Source organism: Balaenoptera musculus, chromosome 10 (assembly GCF_009873245.2).
Source record: "Balaenoptera musculus isolate JJ_BM4_2016_0621 chromosome 10, mBalMus1.pri.v3, whole genome shotgun sequence".
In the NCBI taxonomy this organism is placed as follows: Eukaryota; Metazoa; Chordata; class Mammalia; order Artiodactyla; family Balaenopteridae; genus Balaenoptera; species Balaenoptera musculus.
In genome coordinates this window covers 29,561,570-29,579,662 of record NC_045794.1, presented here as the reverse complement: position 1 = coordinate 29,579,662, position 18,093 = coordinate 29,561,570, and positions in this window count along the sequence as shown.

The following is an 18,093-nucleotide window of genomic DNA, read 5'->3' as shown; positions in this document are numbered from 1 at the left end:
TTCTTTGTCTCTTGTAATAGTCTTTATTTTAAAGTCTATTTTGTCTGATATGAGAATTTCTACTCCAGCTTTCTTTTGATTTCCATTTGCATGGAATATCTTTTTCCATCCCCTCACTTTCAGTCTGTATGTGTCTCTAGGTCTGAAGTGGGTCTCTTGTAGACAGCATATATATGGGTCTTGTTTTTGTATCCATTCAGCCAGTCTGTGTCTTTTGGTGGAGCATTTAATCCATTTAAATTTAAGGTAATTATCGATATGTATGCTCCTATTCCCATTTTCTTAAATGTTTTGGGTTTGTTATTGTAGGTGTTTTCCTTCTCTTGTGTTTCTTGCCTAGAGAAGTTCCTTTAGCATTTGTTGTAAAGCTGGTTTGGTGGTGCTGAACTCTCTCAGCTTTTGCTTGTCTGTAAAGGTTTTAATTTCTCCATCAAATCTGAAAGAGATCCTTGCTGGGTAGAGTAATCTTGATTGTAGGTTTTTCTCCTTCATCACTTTAAGTATATCCTGCCACTCCCTTCTGGCTTGCAGAGTTTCTGCTGAAAGATCAGCTGTTAACCTTATGGGGATTCCCTTGTGTGTTATTTGTTGTTTTTCCCTTGCTGCTTTTAATATGTTTTCTTTATATTTAAGTTTTGACAGTTTGATTAATATGTGTCTTGGCATGTTTCTCCTTGGATTTATCCTGTATGGGACTCTCTGTGTTTCCAGGACTTGGTTAACTATTTCCTTTCCCATATTAGGGAAGTTTACAACTATAATCTCTTCAAATATTTTCTCAGTCCCTTTCTTTTTCTCTTCTTCTCCTGGGACCCCTATTATTAGAATGTTGGTGCATTTAATGTGTCCCAGAGGTCTCTGAGACTGTCCTCAGTTCTTTTCATTCTTTTTTTCTTTATCCAGCTCTGCAGTAGTTATTTCCACCATTTTATCTTCCAGGTCACTTATCCGTTCTTCTGCCTCAGTTATTCTACTATTGATCCCATCTAGAGTATTTTTAATTTCATTTATTGTGTTTTTCATCATTGCTTGGTTCCTCTTTAGTTCTTCTATGTCCTTGTTAAATGTTTCTTGCATTTTGTCTATTCTATTTCCAAGATTTTGGATCATCCTTACTATCATTATTCTGAATTCTTTTTCAGGTAGACTACCTATTTCCTCTTCATTTGTTAGGTCTGGTGTGTTTTGACCCTGCTCCTTCATTTGCTGTGTGTTTTTCTGTCATCTTATTTTGCTTATCTTACTGTGTTTGTGGTCTCCTTTTCACAGGCTGCAGGTTTGTAGTTCTTGTTGTTTTTGGTATCTGTTCCCAGTGGCTAAGGTTTGTTCAGTGGGTTGTGTAAGCTTCCTGGTGGAGGGAACTAGTGCCTGAGTTCTGGTGGATGAGGCTGGATCTTGTCTTTCTGGTGGGCACGTCCACGTCTGGTGGTGTATTTTGGGGTGTCTGTGGCCTTATTATGATTTTAGGCAGCCTCTCTGCTAATGTATGGGGCTTTGTTCCTGTCTTGCTAGTTGTTTGGCATAGGGTGTCCAGCACTGTAGCTTGCTGGTCATTGAGTGAAGCTGGGTCTTGATTTTGAGATGGAGATCACTGAGAGATTTTTGCCGTTTGGTATTACGTGGAGCTGGGAGGTCTCTTGTGGACCAGTGTCCTGAAGTTGGCTCTTCCACCTCAGAGGCATGGTCCTGATGCCTGCCTGGAGCACCAAGAGCCTTTCATCCACACGGCTCAGAGTAAAAGGGAGAAAAAATAGAAAGAAAGAAAGAAAGAGGATATAATATATTGAAGTAAAATAAAGCTATTATAAAGCAAATCTATACAGACAAAATCTCACCCAGAAGCATATACATATACACTCACAAAAAAAGGAAAAGGGGAAAAATTAATATATCCTGCTCCCAAAGTCCACCTCCTGAATTTGGGATGATTCATTGTCTATTCAGGTATTCAACAGAGGCAGGCACATCAAGTTGTTTGTGGAGTTTTAATTCGCTGCTTCTGAGACTGCTGGGAGAGATTTCCCTTTCTCTTCTATGTTCCCACAGCTCTCGGGGTTCAGCTTTGGATTTGGATCCCCCTCTGAGTGTAGGTCGCCTGAGGGCGTCTGTTCCCTGCCCAGACCAAACGGGGTTAAAGGAGCAACTACTTCGGGGGCTCTGGCTCACTCAGGCCGGGGGAAGGGAGGGGTACAGAGGAGGCGGGGCAAGCCTGCAATGGCAGACGCCTGCGTGACGTTGCAGCAGCCTGAGGCACGCCGTGCGTTCTCCCGGGAAAGGTGTCCCCGGATCACGGGACCCTGGCAGTGGCGGGCTGCACCAGCTCCTGGGAGGGACGATGTCGAGAGTGACCTGTGCTCACACACAGGCTTTTTGGTGGCAGCAGCAGCAGCCTTAGCATCTCACGCCCATCTCTGGGGCCCGTGCTAATCGTCGTGGCTCGTGCCCGTCTCTGGAGTTCGTTTAGGTGGCGCTCTGAATCCCCTCTCCTTGGGCACCGTGAAACAAAGAGGCAAGAAAAAGTCTCTTGCCTCTTCGGCAGCTGCAGACTTTTTCCCGGTCTCCCTCCCAGCCAGCTGTGGTGCGCTAACCCCTTCAGGCTGTGTTCATGCCGCCAACCCCAGTCCTCTCCCTGCTATCCGACCGAAGCCCGAGCCTCAGCTCCCAGCCCCGCCCAACCTGGCGGGGTAGCAGACAAACCTCTCGGGCTGGTGAGTGCTGCTCAGCACCGAGCCTCTGTGCGGGAGTCTCTCCGCTTTGCCTTCCGCACCCCTGTGGCTGTGCTCTCCTCCGTGGCTCCAAAGCTTCCCCCCTCTGCTACCCGCAGTCTCCGCCCGTGAAGGGGCTTCCTAGTGCGTGGAAACCTTTCCTCCTTCATGGCTCCCTCCCACTGGTGCAGGTCCCATCCCTATTCTTTTGTCTCTGTTATTTCTTTTTTCTTTTGCCCTACCCAAGTACGTGGGGAGTTTCTTGCCTTTTGGAAGGTCTGACGTTTTCTGCCAGCGTTCAGTGTGTATTCTGTAGGAGCAGTTCCACGTGTAGATGTATTTCTAATGTATCTGTGGGAAGGAAGGTGATCTCCGTGTCTTACTCTTCCGCCATCTTCTCTCTCTCCCTTGTTCCTTTCTTTTTCTCTTCTCCTTCTGGGATCCCTGTAAGTTGAATGTTGGTGCGTTTAATATTTTCCCAGAGGTCTCTGAGACTGTCCTCAATTCTTTTCATTCTTTTTTCTTTAGTATGCTCTGTGATAGTTATTTTCACTCTTTTATCTTCCAGATCACTTATCCATTCTTCTGTCTCAGTCATTCTACTATTGTTTCATTCTAGAGAATTTTTAATTTCATTTATTTTTTTGTTCATCATTGTTTGTTTGCTCTTAGTTCTTCTAGGTCCTTGTTAAATGTTTCTTGTATTTTCTGCATTGTATTTCCAAGATTTTGGATCATCTTTACTATCATTACTCTGAATTCTTTTTCAGGTAGACTACCTATTTCCTCTTCATTTGTTTGATCTGTTGGGTTTTTACCTTGCTCTTTTATCTGCTGTGTATTACTCTGTCTTCTCATTTTGCTTAACTTACTATGTTTGGGGTCCCCTTTGTGCAGGCTGAAGGTTTGTAGTTCCGATTGTTCTTGGTGTCTGCCCCCAGTGGGTAATTTGGTTCAGTGGGTTGTGTACGCTTCCTGGTGGAGGGGACTGTTGCCTGTGTTCTTGTGGATGAGACTGGATCTTGCCTTTCTGGTGGGTAGGACCACGTCTGGTGGTGTGTTTTGAGGTGTCTGTGACCTTATTATGATTTTAGGCAGACTCTCTGCTAATGGCTGGGGTTCTGTTCCTCTCTTGCTACTTGTTTAGCATAGGATGTCCAGCACTGTAGCTTGCTGGTTGTTGAGTGGAGCTGGGTCTTTTTGTTGAGATGGAGATCCCTGGGGAACTTTCACCATTTGATAGTACATGGAGCCGGGGTGTCTCTGTTGGACCAATGTCCTGAACTCTGCTCTCCCACCTCAGAAGCACAGGCCTGACACCCAGCCAGAGCTCCAAGACCCTGTCAGCCACATGGCTCAGAAGAAAAGGGAGAAAAAAGAAAGAAAAAATAAGTTAAAATAAAATAGAGTAAAATAAAATAAAGTCATTAAAATAAAAAATTAAAAATAGTTATTAAAAATAAAAAGTTTTAAAGTAAGAAAAAAATGAAAGAAAGAAAGAAAAGAGCAACCAAACTAAAAAACAAATCCACCCGTGGTAAAAAGCCCTAAAAACTATACAAAAAAACAAAAACAATAATAGACAGACAGAACCCTAGGACAAATGGTAAAAGCAATGCTATACAGAGAAGATCACACAAAGAAGAATACACATACACACTCACAAAAAGAAAAAAAGAAAAAATATATATCTATATATAACAAAAAGGAAGAGGGCAACCAAATCAATAAACAAATCTACCAATGATAAAAAAATTTAAATACTATACTATGATAAACGTAAAACCAGAAACAAATTAGATGCAGAAAGCAAACCCCAAGTCTACAGTTGCTCCCAAAGTCCACCACCTCAATTTTGGGATGATTCATTGTCTATTCAGGTATTCCACATACGCAGGGTACATCAAGTTGATTGTGGAGATTTAATCTGCTGCTCCTGAGGCTTCTGGGAGAAATTTCCCTCTCTCTTCTTTGTTTGCAGAGCTCCTGGGGTTCAGCTTTTGATTTGGCCCCTCCTCTGCATGTAGGTTGCCTGAGGGCATCCATTCTTTGCTCAGACAGGATGGGGTTAAAGTAGCGGCTGATTAGGGGGCTCTGGCTCACTCAGGCCAGTGGGAAGGAGGGGTACAGAATGCAGGGAAATCCTGTGGCCGCAGAAACTAGCATGACGTTGCAACAGCCTGAGGCATGCTGTGTGTTCTCCTGGGGAAGTTGTCCCTGGGTCACGGGACCCTGGCAGTGGCGGGCTGCACAGGCTCCCAGGAAGGGAGGTGTGGGTAGTGACCTCTGCTTGCACACAGGATTCTTGCTTGCTGCAGCAGCAGCCTTAGCATTTCATACCCTTCTCTGGTGTCCGTGCTGATAGCCATGGCTCACGCCCATCTCTGGAGCTCATTTAGTCGGTGCTCTGTATCCCCTCTCCTCACACACCACTAAGTAATCATCTTTTGCCTCTTAGGCAGTTCCAGACTTTTTCCCAAACTCCCTCCTGGCTAGCTGTGGTGCACTAGTGCCCTTCAGGCTGTGTTCATGCAGCTAACCCCAGTCCTGTCCCTGAGATCTGACCTCCGAAGCCAGAGCCTCAGCTCCCAGCCCCCACCTGCCCCAGTGGGTGAGCAGACAAGCCTCTCAGGCTGGTGAGTGTTGGTCGATACCAATCCTCTGTGTGGGAATCTCTCCGCTTTACCCTCTGCACCCCTATTGCTGCACTCTCCTCCATGGCTCCGAAGCTTCCCCCCTGCACCCACCATCTCCACCAGTGAAGGGACTTCCAAGGGTGTGGAAACTTTTCCTCCTTCACAGTTCCCTCCCAGGTGCAGGTCCTGTCCCTATTCTTTTGTCTCTGTTTTTTTCTGTTTTCTTTTGCCCTAGCCATGTACGTGGGGAGTTTCTTGCCTTTTGGGAAGTCTGAGGTCTTCTACCAACGTTCAGTAGGTGTTCTGTAGTAGGTGTTCCACATGTAGATGTATTTATGATGTATTTGTGGGGAGGAAGGTGATCTCCACGTCTTACTCCTCCGCCACCTTGAAGGTCTCTCAAGCAGTCCTTTTGAGAGTCACTTGCTCTTGTATGAAAATGTCCTTAATGATTAATGCTTAAAGAACGCCCTCTGAAGAACTCCATATGAAGATGTGTAATAAATCATACACAAGGTAAATATGTACTCATACTTATTAATTCTGAACAAAAGCCTGAATCATTTGTAGGAGGAAAATACAAAGTGTATGAGAGCCAACAAAATTTAGCTTGACTACTAAACTACTGAAACAATAACACACTGAGATATAAAAATCTTCTTCCCTTCTTTATTACTGTCTTTTATTTAGTTCCCTGCCACTCTTCACATACCTGATATCTTTTGTCCAGTTTGGGGAACCTCAACATGCCTGTGGTTACCCTTTCAAAACCTGGGTGTTCAGTTCTTGATCTCCTTATTTCCTACTCGGTATTATAGACAATAAATATTCATCAAGCTCCTGATCTTCACATGCAGTGAACTAAAAATCTTCCACCCTTAAAGAGTTTACATTTCACTGGAAAAGACTTGAAATATAATAAATAACTATGTAATATAATGTCAGGTATTTAAATGATGTGAAATGAAATATTACAAAGACACAAAGAATGCTACTTTAGATAGAGTGGTCAGGAAAGGACTCTGAGGAGTGACATTTAAGCAAAGATTTCAGTGATCTAAGGGGTGATCAACAACTTGGGAGGGAACCAACGGAACAGCAAGAGTATCGTACCTGAAGCAGTACTTGCTTATGTTGTAGAGAGAGCAAGAAGCCTACTCTTGGAACAGAGGGAAAGAGTGACAGAATGAAATTGGAGAGGTAGCCAGAAGACAGATACATATGGCCTAACAGGTGGAAGCAATTTTGAACTTATTCTAAGAAGTCTTTGGAGAGTTTTTATCAAGAGACATATAAGATGATTTACATTTTAAAAGGATTACTCTGGTTGAAGTACAGAAAATAGATTATTCTATGATAAGAGGAATAAAGTATTATATGTGTAGAAGTAAGGAGAACAGCTAGAGTGCTTCATTAATCCAGGAGAGAAAAGGTGAAGTTTTAGATGAGATGTGAGAGGATCGGAGGAGTTGGTCCTCTTGGTCACACATTCCTGAAGTCATACTCACTATCTTGTCATCATTAAGACTTTGGCTCTTCAAAGAAAGTTCATAGCATTCCAGCTTGCTTGATCAATTTGTCCAGTTATGATATTTCTTTGGTATCACAAGGGCCTACAGGCCATTGAGTCCTGAGCTCATTCCTAATCCATTAGCTTTCTCCCTTCTTTTTTGTCCTCCTTATCCAGCTTACATTCCATGGTTCCTAATTAAGTAAGAGTCATGCTAATATCTGTAACATCCTTGTTCTTTAGCTTGTTCAACTCACCAATCTGGCAAAAATGCAAATCTAATTGAGCCCATTATCTGCTTTCTTTATGTTTTTATTGAAGTATAATTTACTTACAACATTACATTAGTTTCAGATGTATAATACAGTGATTTGATATTTTATACATTAAAAATGGTCATTGTGATAAGTCTAGATTCCATCTGTCATAATACAAAAAACTTATTAAAATATTATTGATTATATTCCCTATGCTGTACATTACATCCCCATTAGTTTTTTACTATATAACAGGACATTTACACCTGTTAATCTCCCTCAACTATTTCACTCATCCCCCACCCCCTCCCTTCTGGCAATAACTAGCTTGTTCTCTGTATCTATTTCTGTTTTGTTATAATTTTTTTTTTGTTTTCTAGATTTTATATATAAGTGAAATCATATGGTATTTGTCTTTCTCTGTCTGACTTATTTCACATAGCATAAAATTCTCTAGGTCCATCCATGTTGTTGCAAGTGGAAAGATTTCATTCTTTTTGTATGGCTGAATAATATTCTGTGTGTGTGTGTGTGTGTATCACATCTTTTTATCCATTCATCTATCTGTGGGCACTTAGGTTGTTTCCATATCTCGGCTATTATAAATAATGCTGCAATGAACAGAGAGGTACATATGTCTTTTTGAATTAGTATTTTTTTTTCTTAAGAAAAATATCCAGAAATAGAATTCCTGGATCATATGGTAGTTCTATTTTTAATTTTTTGAGAAACTTTCATACTTTTTTTTTCTATAGTGGTTGTACCAATTTACATTCCCACCAACAATGCACAAATGTTCCCTTTTCTCCACATCCGTGCCATTACTTGTTGTCTTTTTGATGATAGCCATTCTAACAGATGTGAGATGAAATCTCATTGTGATTTCGATTTGCATTTCCCTGATGATTAGTAAAGTTGAGCAACTTTTCATATGTCTTTTGGCCATCTGTGTATCTTTTTTGGAAAAATGTCTATGCAGGTCCTCTGCCCATGTTTTAATTGGGTTGTTTGTTTTTTTGTTTTTTTTTTTTTTAAAGAACTGTTAGGTTTTTTTTTTTTTTTAAAGGAATTCCTTTATTTTTATTATTTATTTATTTATTTATTTATTTTTGGCTGTGTTGGGTCTTCGTCTCTGTGCGAGGGCCTTCTCTAGTTGTGGCAAGCGGGGGCCACTCTTCATCGCGGTGCGCGGGCCTCTCACCGTCGCGGCCTCTCCCGTTGCGGAGCACAGGCTCCAGACGCGCAGGCTCAGTAGTTGTGGCTCACGGGCCTAGTTGCTCCACGGCATGTGGGATCTTCCCAGACCAGGGCTCGAACCTGTGTCCCCTGCATTGGCAGGCAGACTCTCAACCACCGCGCCACCAGGGAAGCCCATGGGTTGTTTGTTTTTTGAATGTTGATTTGTATGACTTCTTGGCATATTTAGATATAAACCCCTTTATCAGATATATTGTTTATAAATATCTTCTCCCATTTAATAGCGTGTCTTTTAGTTTTCCTGATAGTTTCCTTGCTGTGGATATAGATGATTTTACTACTTTTGTCTTTTAACATTACTAATAGCTTTATAAATGGTTAATCTACTACCCTTACTGTATGTTTGCCTTTACCAATGAGATTTTTCCTTTAATAATTTTCATATTTCTACTTGTGGTCTTTTATTTTTCACTTAGAGAAGTCCCTTTAACATTTCTTGTAAGTCTGCCTTAATGGTGCTGAACTCTTAGTTTTTGCTTGTCTGTAAAACACTTTCTCTCTCCCTCAAATCTGAATGATAGCCTTTTAAGATAGAGTATTCTTGGTTGAAAGTTTTCCTTTCATCAGTTTGAATATATTGTGACACTTCCTTCTGGCCTACTTACATATGGGAGTTTCCTCATATGTAACTAGTTACTTTTCTCTTGCTGTATTTAAGATTCTCTCTTTATCTTTAATTTTTGCCATTTTAATTTTAATGTGTCTTGTTTGGACCTCTTTGGATTCATATTGTTTGGGAATCTCTGTGCTTCTTGGACCTGGATTTCTTCTTCCTTGTCCAGGTTAGGGAAGTTTCTAGCTATTATTTCTTCAAATAAGTTCTCTGCCCCTTTCTCTTTCTCTTCTCCACCTGGGACCCCTATAATGCAAGTTAGTACACTTGATGTTTTCCCAGAAGTCTCTTAAATTATCTTTTTAAATTTTTTTTCTCTTTTTTATTCCGCTTGTGTGATTTCCACTACTCTATCTTCCAATTCATTGATACAGTTCTCTGCATCATCTAATCTACTGTTGATTCCTTCTAATGTATTTTTTAAATTTTAATTTATTGTGTTCTTCAGGTCTGTTTGGTTCTTCTTTATATTTTCTAACTCTTTGTTAAACTTCTCACTGTGTTCATCATTCTTCTTCCAAATTTGTTGAGTATCTTTGTGATCATTACCTTGAACTCTTTATCAAGTAGATTGCTTATATTTGCATTGCTTAGTTCTTCTGAAGTTTTGTCTTGTTCCTTCATTTGGAACATATTCTTCTGTCTCCTCATTTTCCCTAATTCTCTGTGTTTATTTCTATATAATTGTTAGGTCAGTTATGTTTCCTAATCTTGGAGAAGTGGCCTAATGTAGGAGGTGTCCTATGGAGCCAGCAGCATACTCCCCACTAGTACCAGAGCTATATGCTCTAGAGGTGTCCCTACATGGGTTGCATGGGCCTTTCTGTTGTGGTGGGGCTGCCTACTGGTAGGTGGGGCTGAGCCCTAGCCCAGTTGGCTACCAGGCCCTGCCTTGTGTGGTAGCTGCCAGTCCACTGGTGCTTGGGGGCCAGGTTCCAGCATGGCTGGCTGCACAGTCTGGGGGACATGGGGCTGGTGCCCACCTGCAGGTGGAGAGTTTGGATGACAATGTGGCTAACCATGGAACCCAGTTGTTCCCAGGGCTGGTACCAGCCTGCTGGTGGGCAGGTAAGGACCTGGTCGAAGTGGCTACAGGGTGGACTCCTAAATGGCATTTGCCAGCTTTAGTGTTCTCCTGGTAAAATGAATTCCCAAAAATGAATGTTGCCAGCATCTATGCCCCAAGGGAGAGTCCCAGTTGCCTTCTGACTCTCTGGGAAGCTCTCTAAGATCAGCAAATGGGTCTGACTCAGGCTCTTGTCAAATCACTGCCCCTGCACTAGGACTAGGAGTGTGTGAGGTTTTGTGAACATCCTTTAAAAGCAGAGTCTCTGTTTCTTATAGCCATCCATTTTTCTGGTATGCAAGCCCTGCTGACTTTCAAAGCCAGACCTCCAGGGAACTCAACTTCCTGGTGCAGGAACGCACAGCTGGGGAGCCCAATGTGGAGCTTGAATCCCTTGCTTCTTGGTGAGAACCTATGCAATTGTGATAATCCTCCTATTTATAGGTTTTCTACCCAGTGGCATGGGTTTTGATTATACCATATCTCTGCTCCTCCTACCCATCTTATTGTGGTTCCTTCTTTGTATCTTTACTTGTGGAAAATATTTTCAGCTAGTCTTCAGGAAATTCTATTAAATAGTTGCTCTGTAAATAGTTGTAATTTTGGTGTGCCTGTGGGAGGAGATGAGCTCAGCCTCTTCCTATTCCTCCATCTTGGTCACACTCCTTCTTTACCTATTTTTGTACAACTTTGTAGCATCACCCAACACACAGAAAAAGAAAACCTGGATATCAATCCTTAATAATGCTTCCTCCTTATCTCTGATACCCATTTTCAATATATCACCAATTCTCTCTATCTAGTATCCTAAATATCCCTCAAATCAATCCAGCTCTCTATGTGTAAGGCATCACTTTTGTCAAAGTCATTTTCAACTCTTGCCTGAACTTCTTCAGGAACCACTAACTAGTCCTCCAAAATCTTGTACCCCATACAACACAATCCAATTGTTGAAGCCTGAAAGATTTTTTTTTTTTACAATCAAGTTTGATCATGCTACTTCTTTGGTTAAACATTTTCAATCAGTTGTTCTTAGGATAACTTTTGTAGGATAGTCTATAAATAGGGGTATTATATAGCTAATAAGTGTCCAAAATGGGACACTTTTTAAAGTGAAAGGGGTAACTATTAATAGATATGTTAGAACAACTTACATAAACCTGGAATAATCAGTGAAAACTGTGATATATAGTCAGACAACATAATGCCTGATTGATCCTGTCACTCTCTAACTCTCCAGTCTCATCTCATATTCCATCCCATAATTTTAAAATACTCCAGCCACCATCACATGATTCCTCTTTGTGGATCTAGGGCTTTTGCCCAGTGTTTTTATGCTCACTGGAATGCACTTCTTTCTGTTCCCTCACCATATTATCTGTTCAACACATCTTTCATCCCTCAACTAAGCTTTTACTCTCTCTTCCCATTTACAGGAAACTTTTGAAAAGAGATGTTTATTTTTCCTTATTTTCCATTCACTGCACAACCTGTGCCAATTTGGCTTTCCTCTTATCCAGGAAAACAGTCTCTGATCCTCCAGTCTAGGTCAAGTCCTCCAGTGTATTCTCTTATAACGTTATTTGCCTCTCCTTATAATTTAAGGTTTATCTATGTTGTTGTTTGGCTGTTTTACTTTCTAGATTATTAATTTTGTTTATTATTTATGTAAATCTCCTGGCAAAATATCTACCACAATAGTAGACACCGATACCTGTTTGTTAGGTAAATCACTGAATAAATAAATGAAAATTTAAAGCAAAGATGAAAAGAGAGTAATCATACTTGTCACTCTCTTCTGATGAATGGTAGATCTGATACTCTATGTGTTAATTCCAACATAATTTAATTGGAAAAAATATTATTTATTTTTTTACTAGTATACCCCAAATATTTGTTATTGGTCTTTAGAGGATCTATAACTTTGCCCTGTCCTTCATTGAAGACACACTGAGATAGACACAGTTGTAGGATATTTTTCTTCCTTTTGTTTTATCTATTACTTACATTAATTGTTGTGAATGATACACATGGTTTAAAGGGATGTAAGAATAAGCACATACTTGTGCTTACCACATATTACCACAGGTAATAAGAAATTACCTATGCATCTTTTCTTCCATATAGGACAGAATATACCTGTCCTCCCTGCTCCTACCACCACTCCACCAGCAAATTAGTTTGGGGATGAGCATAAAATTCCTTATACCTAAATAAGTGCAAAAATTTTTTTTTTTCTAAAAGAAAAATAACTGTGTATATGGAGGAATAAAGTGAGAGTAGGGTAACAATATTTTTGGCATTTTAGTGAGATAGATGGAGTTGTTTAGGTTCATCTTGGCTCTACTATTCACACATCTGAGTCATAGATGTTTCCACAGTAAAATGGAGAGACTAGTACTAAGCCGTCAACTTGTGAAAACAAATTTTACAACATAAACCTTAAATTTTTTCAGGACTGTACATGTCTAAGAGTTTAGGCAGTGAACCTGAATGGAGACTCAGATCACAAGGTAGACAACAAGAAACTATGTAGCTCCTGATAGTAGCAAATAATACCATGTACATAGTAATTTTTCCAAACAACTGAATCTGAATCTGATCAAGGCTTTGGGTCTAACCATCAATTTACAGGAAACATAAGGAACAGAGAAGCTTAGTAATTGACACAACAGACATGTATTCAATAAAATTCAGACTGTGGTAAACTTATAAGGCAAACAGCATAGTTTCTACCATAAATAAATTGCAAGTGTTGGAGGAGGATGATTGAGGGAAGGGAATCTACGTTAAAATAAATTTAAGAGATATACAAAAATTACAATGTGTGGTCTTTATTTTGATCTGATTCAATCAAATAAACATAAAAATATGTGAAAAACAAAACTGTCAGGGAAATGTGAACTCTGATTGGATATTTAATAATAATGAGAGATGTGATTAACTTTTTAGGTGAGATGTTGGTTTTGTGATTATGATTTTATACTTGATTCATCATTTAAACCTACATGCTGAAGTATTTATAGATGCAATGGTATGATGTCTGGGATCTGCTTCAAAATAATCTAGAGGAAGAGTGGAAGGGAATTAGATATAAATGAAACAAAATTGGCTTTGAGTAGGTAAATACATAAGATAGGTGATGGGTACATGGTGTTCTTATTATAATATTCTTCAGGTATTTTTATATTTAAAATTTTATAATAAACTCCAAATTAAAAAAAAATAAGGGAAAGAAGCAATTCTTTTTCTTCCTCCTCTTCTTCCTCTTCTTTTTCCTCCTCCTTCTCCTCCTCCTTCTCCTTCTTTTGTCTCTCTCTCTGCCTCTCTTTGTTTATCTTACTATTGAGAAAATGGAAGCTAGGAGAAATTAAGTGACTTGTCCAAGGCACAGTAATTTCCATACTAGCAGTTTCTAGAATGGAGATCATTAAACTCATATCTCAGCAAGAAATATCTATGTGTGTGTGTGTGTGTGTGTCCTTTTGTATTTTTCTCCTTGGAAAAAAGATATTTTCTTTTCCTTGGACTCTCAAAAGAATCTGATGTGGATGCAGATCTCTTTGAGAGTAAATATGGGCTCAGAGTGCAGAATCTTATGAGGCAATATAACATACTCTGTTTCTTTTATTTTCTTATTTTCAGTAAATAATTACTTTTGGGCATCCAGATAATGCTTGATTACTATAAAGCATAAAGCATACATCTTCTTCTTCCTTCAGTCCTAGCCAAACTGAAGCTGTAAAATAATTGAAAACTTCATCTCAAAGCAGTTTTATCATGAGGAAATATTTTTTTTTCTAATTACTCAAGATGCATACTACTTGTGAAAAAAAAAAACTCAGTAAGTATAAAGAGCTAAAAAGGAAATCCTACTTCTCCATAAACTATTCTTCTTGGAAATATCCACTGTATACAGCTTAGTGTGTATCCATTCAGATTTTTCTATGGGTTTATATCTATATGAGTATTCGCACATATATACATTTAAAAAATATACTTAACTGGGAGCATTCTATATATTTTTCCAGTGGCTTGCTTTTTCTCCTTAACAATAATGATTAGCATATAATTCTCTGCAAGCTGCTATAGATTTCCTTGCTCTATTTAACCACATATTTTAGTAAATAGTATGGATGCACTATAATTTAGTTATTCCCTTACTGTCAGATATTTAAGTTGTTTCCAGTGTTTGTATGACAAACAGTATTATGGTACATATGCTGTACATGTAACTTTGTTGCATGTAGGTTACATGACTATATCTATAGGATAAATTCCCAAACGTGGAATTATTCAGTCAATGATCTTCTCTAAAGTTGTATTCAGTACTACTATATTTCCCTCAAAAAGTCTATACAAATTACTGTCTCACTGGCAGTGAATTTCAGGGCCCATTTCCCCATATTCATGGTAATAATAGTTATTATCAACCCAAAGAATTTAATTCAATTTTATGTATAAAAGGTAGTAACTCATTTATTTTTCTACTTCCTAGATAGTCTAAATGTCATTTACAGATTTATGGACCATATCTATTTATTTTGTAATTTTTTCTCTCTATTCTTTTATATTTAAAATAAATTTTTTTGTAGACAATATACAACTGATATTATTTTTTCTATTATATTAATTTCAGATACTATCTTTCAGTCCTTTGCTTGTCTTTAATTTTGATTATAAAATCCACTGACATAGAGAAGTTTTGATTTTTGTGTAATTTTCTAGTGTATATAATATTGTTTCTTGCTAGGAAAGCCCCCGAACATCAACATTAAAAAAATGTATATGTATACTTTGATTTTGTTTTTATACTTTGATTTTTAAAATGTTTTCTTCTAGTAGTGTTATAGACTTGTTTTATACATTTTGACTTATAATCCATTTGAAATTTTTTTGAATAGGGTGTGAGGTAGGGATTATTTTTTTTAGGGATTATATTTTTTTTAGGGATTTATATTTTTTTAATATAATAAACAAAAGCTGTTAAACTTCTTATGTTTAAATTTCCAGTTCAACTTGTAAATCTGTTTTTATTATTGTGCATAAATACATACTAATACTTGATCTAATAAAAAAAAAAAAAAACTTGATTGTTAATTCCCTTAGGAGCACTTAATAGATAAATTAGATAAACTATGCTTTTCCCATTGATTTGAATTTTCAATTTTATCATAAAGCTGTATTTCCATTAAAACATTTTTTTCCTTTTTACTAATTCTTCTGGCAAAACAGTGGTATTTTTGTTTGCTTTAATTAGAAAAGCCTTTCATATATTTTAACATATATTATTGGTACATATCAAGTATATATAATTTGTAATATATGATACAATCATATGAATAATATACATTTTTTGAACAATTTTCGAAAGATTTGACTATTAATGCACATTTCCTGTTCTTTTAAACTTTAGAATTCCAAGTTCCTGCTGGTATATTACATAATTGCTTTGAATTTATACAGTAATTTCATAAATTTGGTTTTAATTTATTGGCAAAAGTAAAATATATCTATTTAGTTGAGGCTTCTTCTGTACTTTTCAGTCAAATTCTATAGTTTTATTCCCAGAGCTTTTAGATAGTTTTTATCATGTTTATTCTAGTTCTGGAACAAGGAAATGTATAAGATGAACCTAAAACATCTTTTCATACCACAAAGCAAGAAGCTCTCAAAGAGTCATGTCAATAAAGCACTCAGGAGCCATGTTGAATAGTCTCATAGATCAAAGATGAGAAAAAGTGGTTACCAACAAAAGTAGTATATTCAAATGGCTTTAAGCAAGAATATGTTTAAATCTATATGTTCATAATAGTACCAAAAAATCATTTGTTAACTTTGAGATTGCTAAAGAAATCGTTGTTTAGAAGCTGACAAACAAAGGGAAAAAATCAGTTATCATGCCTTTCTTATACAAACTGTACCTCAGAGTAACCAAATATTTAACGAGGGAATGAGCCACTAATCTAACTACCAATTTCTAAGAAATACAGGGGATAAAAGATTATGTTAATAAGCAAAGCAGAGATGTACTCAGCAAAATAATGACTGTAATAAACTCTGCAAGACAAACAACACAGTTCTTCAAAACACAATAACACCTCTCCAGAAAAAAAAAATCACAAGGAAAAATGTGGAAGGGAAAACTTGAGAATAAAACAGACCTAAGAGGTTTATCAAATAATTAAAATATATGCCTGTTTTGTTGCCTGATCCACTAAAGAAACTAAAGAAAACACTAAAAGACAATGGTTAAATGTAAACTAACTGTATATAAAATAATACAAGATATTTGTTACTTTTTAAATGGTATAACAAAACTGAAGTTATGTTTTAAACTTCACTCTGAGGGAATACCTTTACCATGTAGTTAATAATGTAATCTTTAGCTACATTTATACTGCTATTATGTCCATTTGCTAAATTTTAAATATTTTAACAATCACTTTTTACATTTCCACAAGCTCATTTTCCTGAAATTCCATTAATGTGTTATGGATATAATAGTTTTAAATTTTCTTTCAGTACATTATTTTTAGCTTAATTTGTTTTAATGTAGTATTCTGCTCATTCTTCCCCACCCCCGAGATGTTATTTCGATTGTTGACTGAATTCAGTGATTTCACAATGTTGATTTTCCCGAAATTTTTACAACTCTTTTTTTTAATATCTTCATATTTTTAAATAAGTGTGATTTCTAAGGTGAAATCTGACATACAGGTGAGAATTACCTAGATAAGACAAGGACTATAGCAGAAAGAGTGATTAAATGAGAAAAACTCAGGACTAGTATGAAAATGTACATTGTTTAGTATGGCTGAAATAAAATTGTTAAAGGGGTGTGATTATGATACAGTAGGACAGAGAGTTAAAAAAATAAATGCTTTATATGTAATGCTAAGACATTTTGGACTGTATTCTACAATCAATGGGGAGTAATAACTGTGGCTTACAAAAATTACTTTGAGTAAGTGGTTTTCAAGAAAATGTAATGTATTCCTTTAAGAGAATGAGATTCAAAGATATAGGCTTGGTTTGATAGCTGGCTTCACAACTTACAAACTTCACACAGTAAGGCAAGTTATATTATCAAGCCTTGCTAAATTTCAGTGCCTTTCAGAAATTGCAGCTAATAATACCCACCTCATGTGTTGTGTATGAATTAAGTTAATCTTACATTGCACTTACTCAATAATGTAGTAAATGCTCAAGGAATTATGATTTTTATCATGCTGGTAAATCTTCCTTTATACATCTTGAGTTGGAATTGCTATAGGTTATTACAGTAAGTCCCCTGCTTTCGAATCTTCAAGTTGTGAACTTTCAAAGATGGGAACATGCGTTCGTATACTCAATTATGTAAGTTAGTTCATGTGTCTGGCATACATTGTCATGTGTGTGCATCCTCTACAAGTGGTTGTGCTTTTGTGTACTTTACTATAGAGTACTGTATAGAGTACATTAGTACAGTATCTTTATTTCAAGCCTAAGATGTCCGGAACAGGTGTAAAAGCAGTGGTGATGTAGCTGGTACTGCTGAGAAGTGCCAAGCAATAACAATGGAAACAAAAATGAAAATAATTGAAAGAGTGGAGCGAGGTGAAAAGACAGTAGACGTTGCTCATTCTTATAACATACATCGTTCAACCATCAGCATGATTCTAAAGAATAAGGACAAGATTGTGGAACATGTGAAGTCTGCTGTGCAAATAAGGTTGACAATAATATCGAAGAAGTGTGGAAAAGTGATGGAGGAAATGGAGAAACTTCTCAGTGTGTGGATGCAGGATCAGCATCAGCATCGAGTCCCCCTCAGCATAATGCTGATTCAAGAGAAAGTTAAAAGGCTTTATGAAGACTTGAAGAAGAAACATGGTGAAGAATCAGAGGGTACATATTTTAATGCCAGCCATGGCTGGTTTCATTGGTTCAAGGTAGAGCCAACCTTCACAATGTAATAGTAAGTGGCGAGGCAGCAAGTGCAGATATGGTAGCTGCCCAGAAATTTCCTGAAATGCTTCGAGAAATTACTGATGAAGACACGTATTT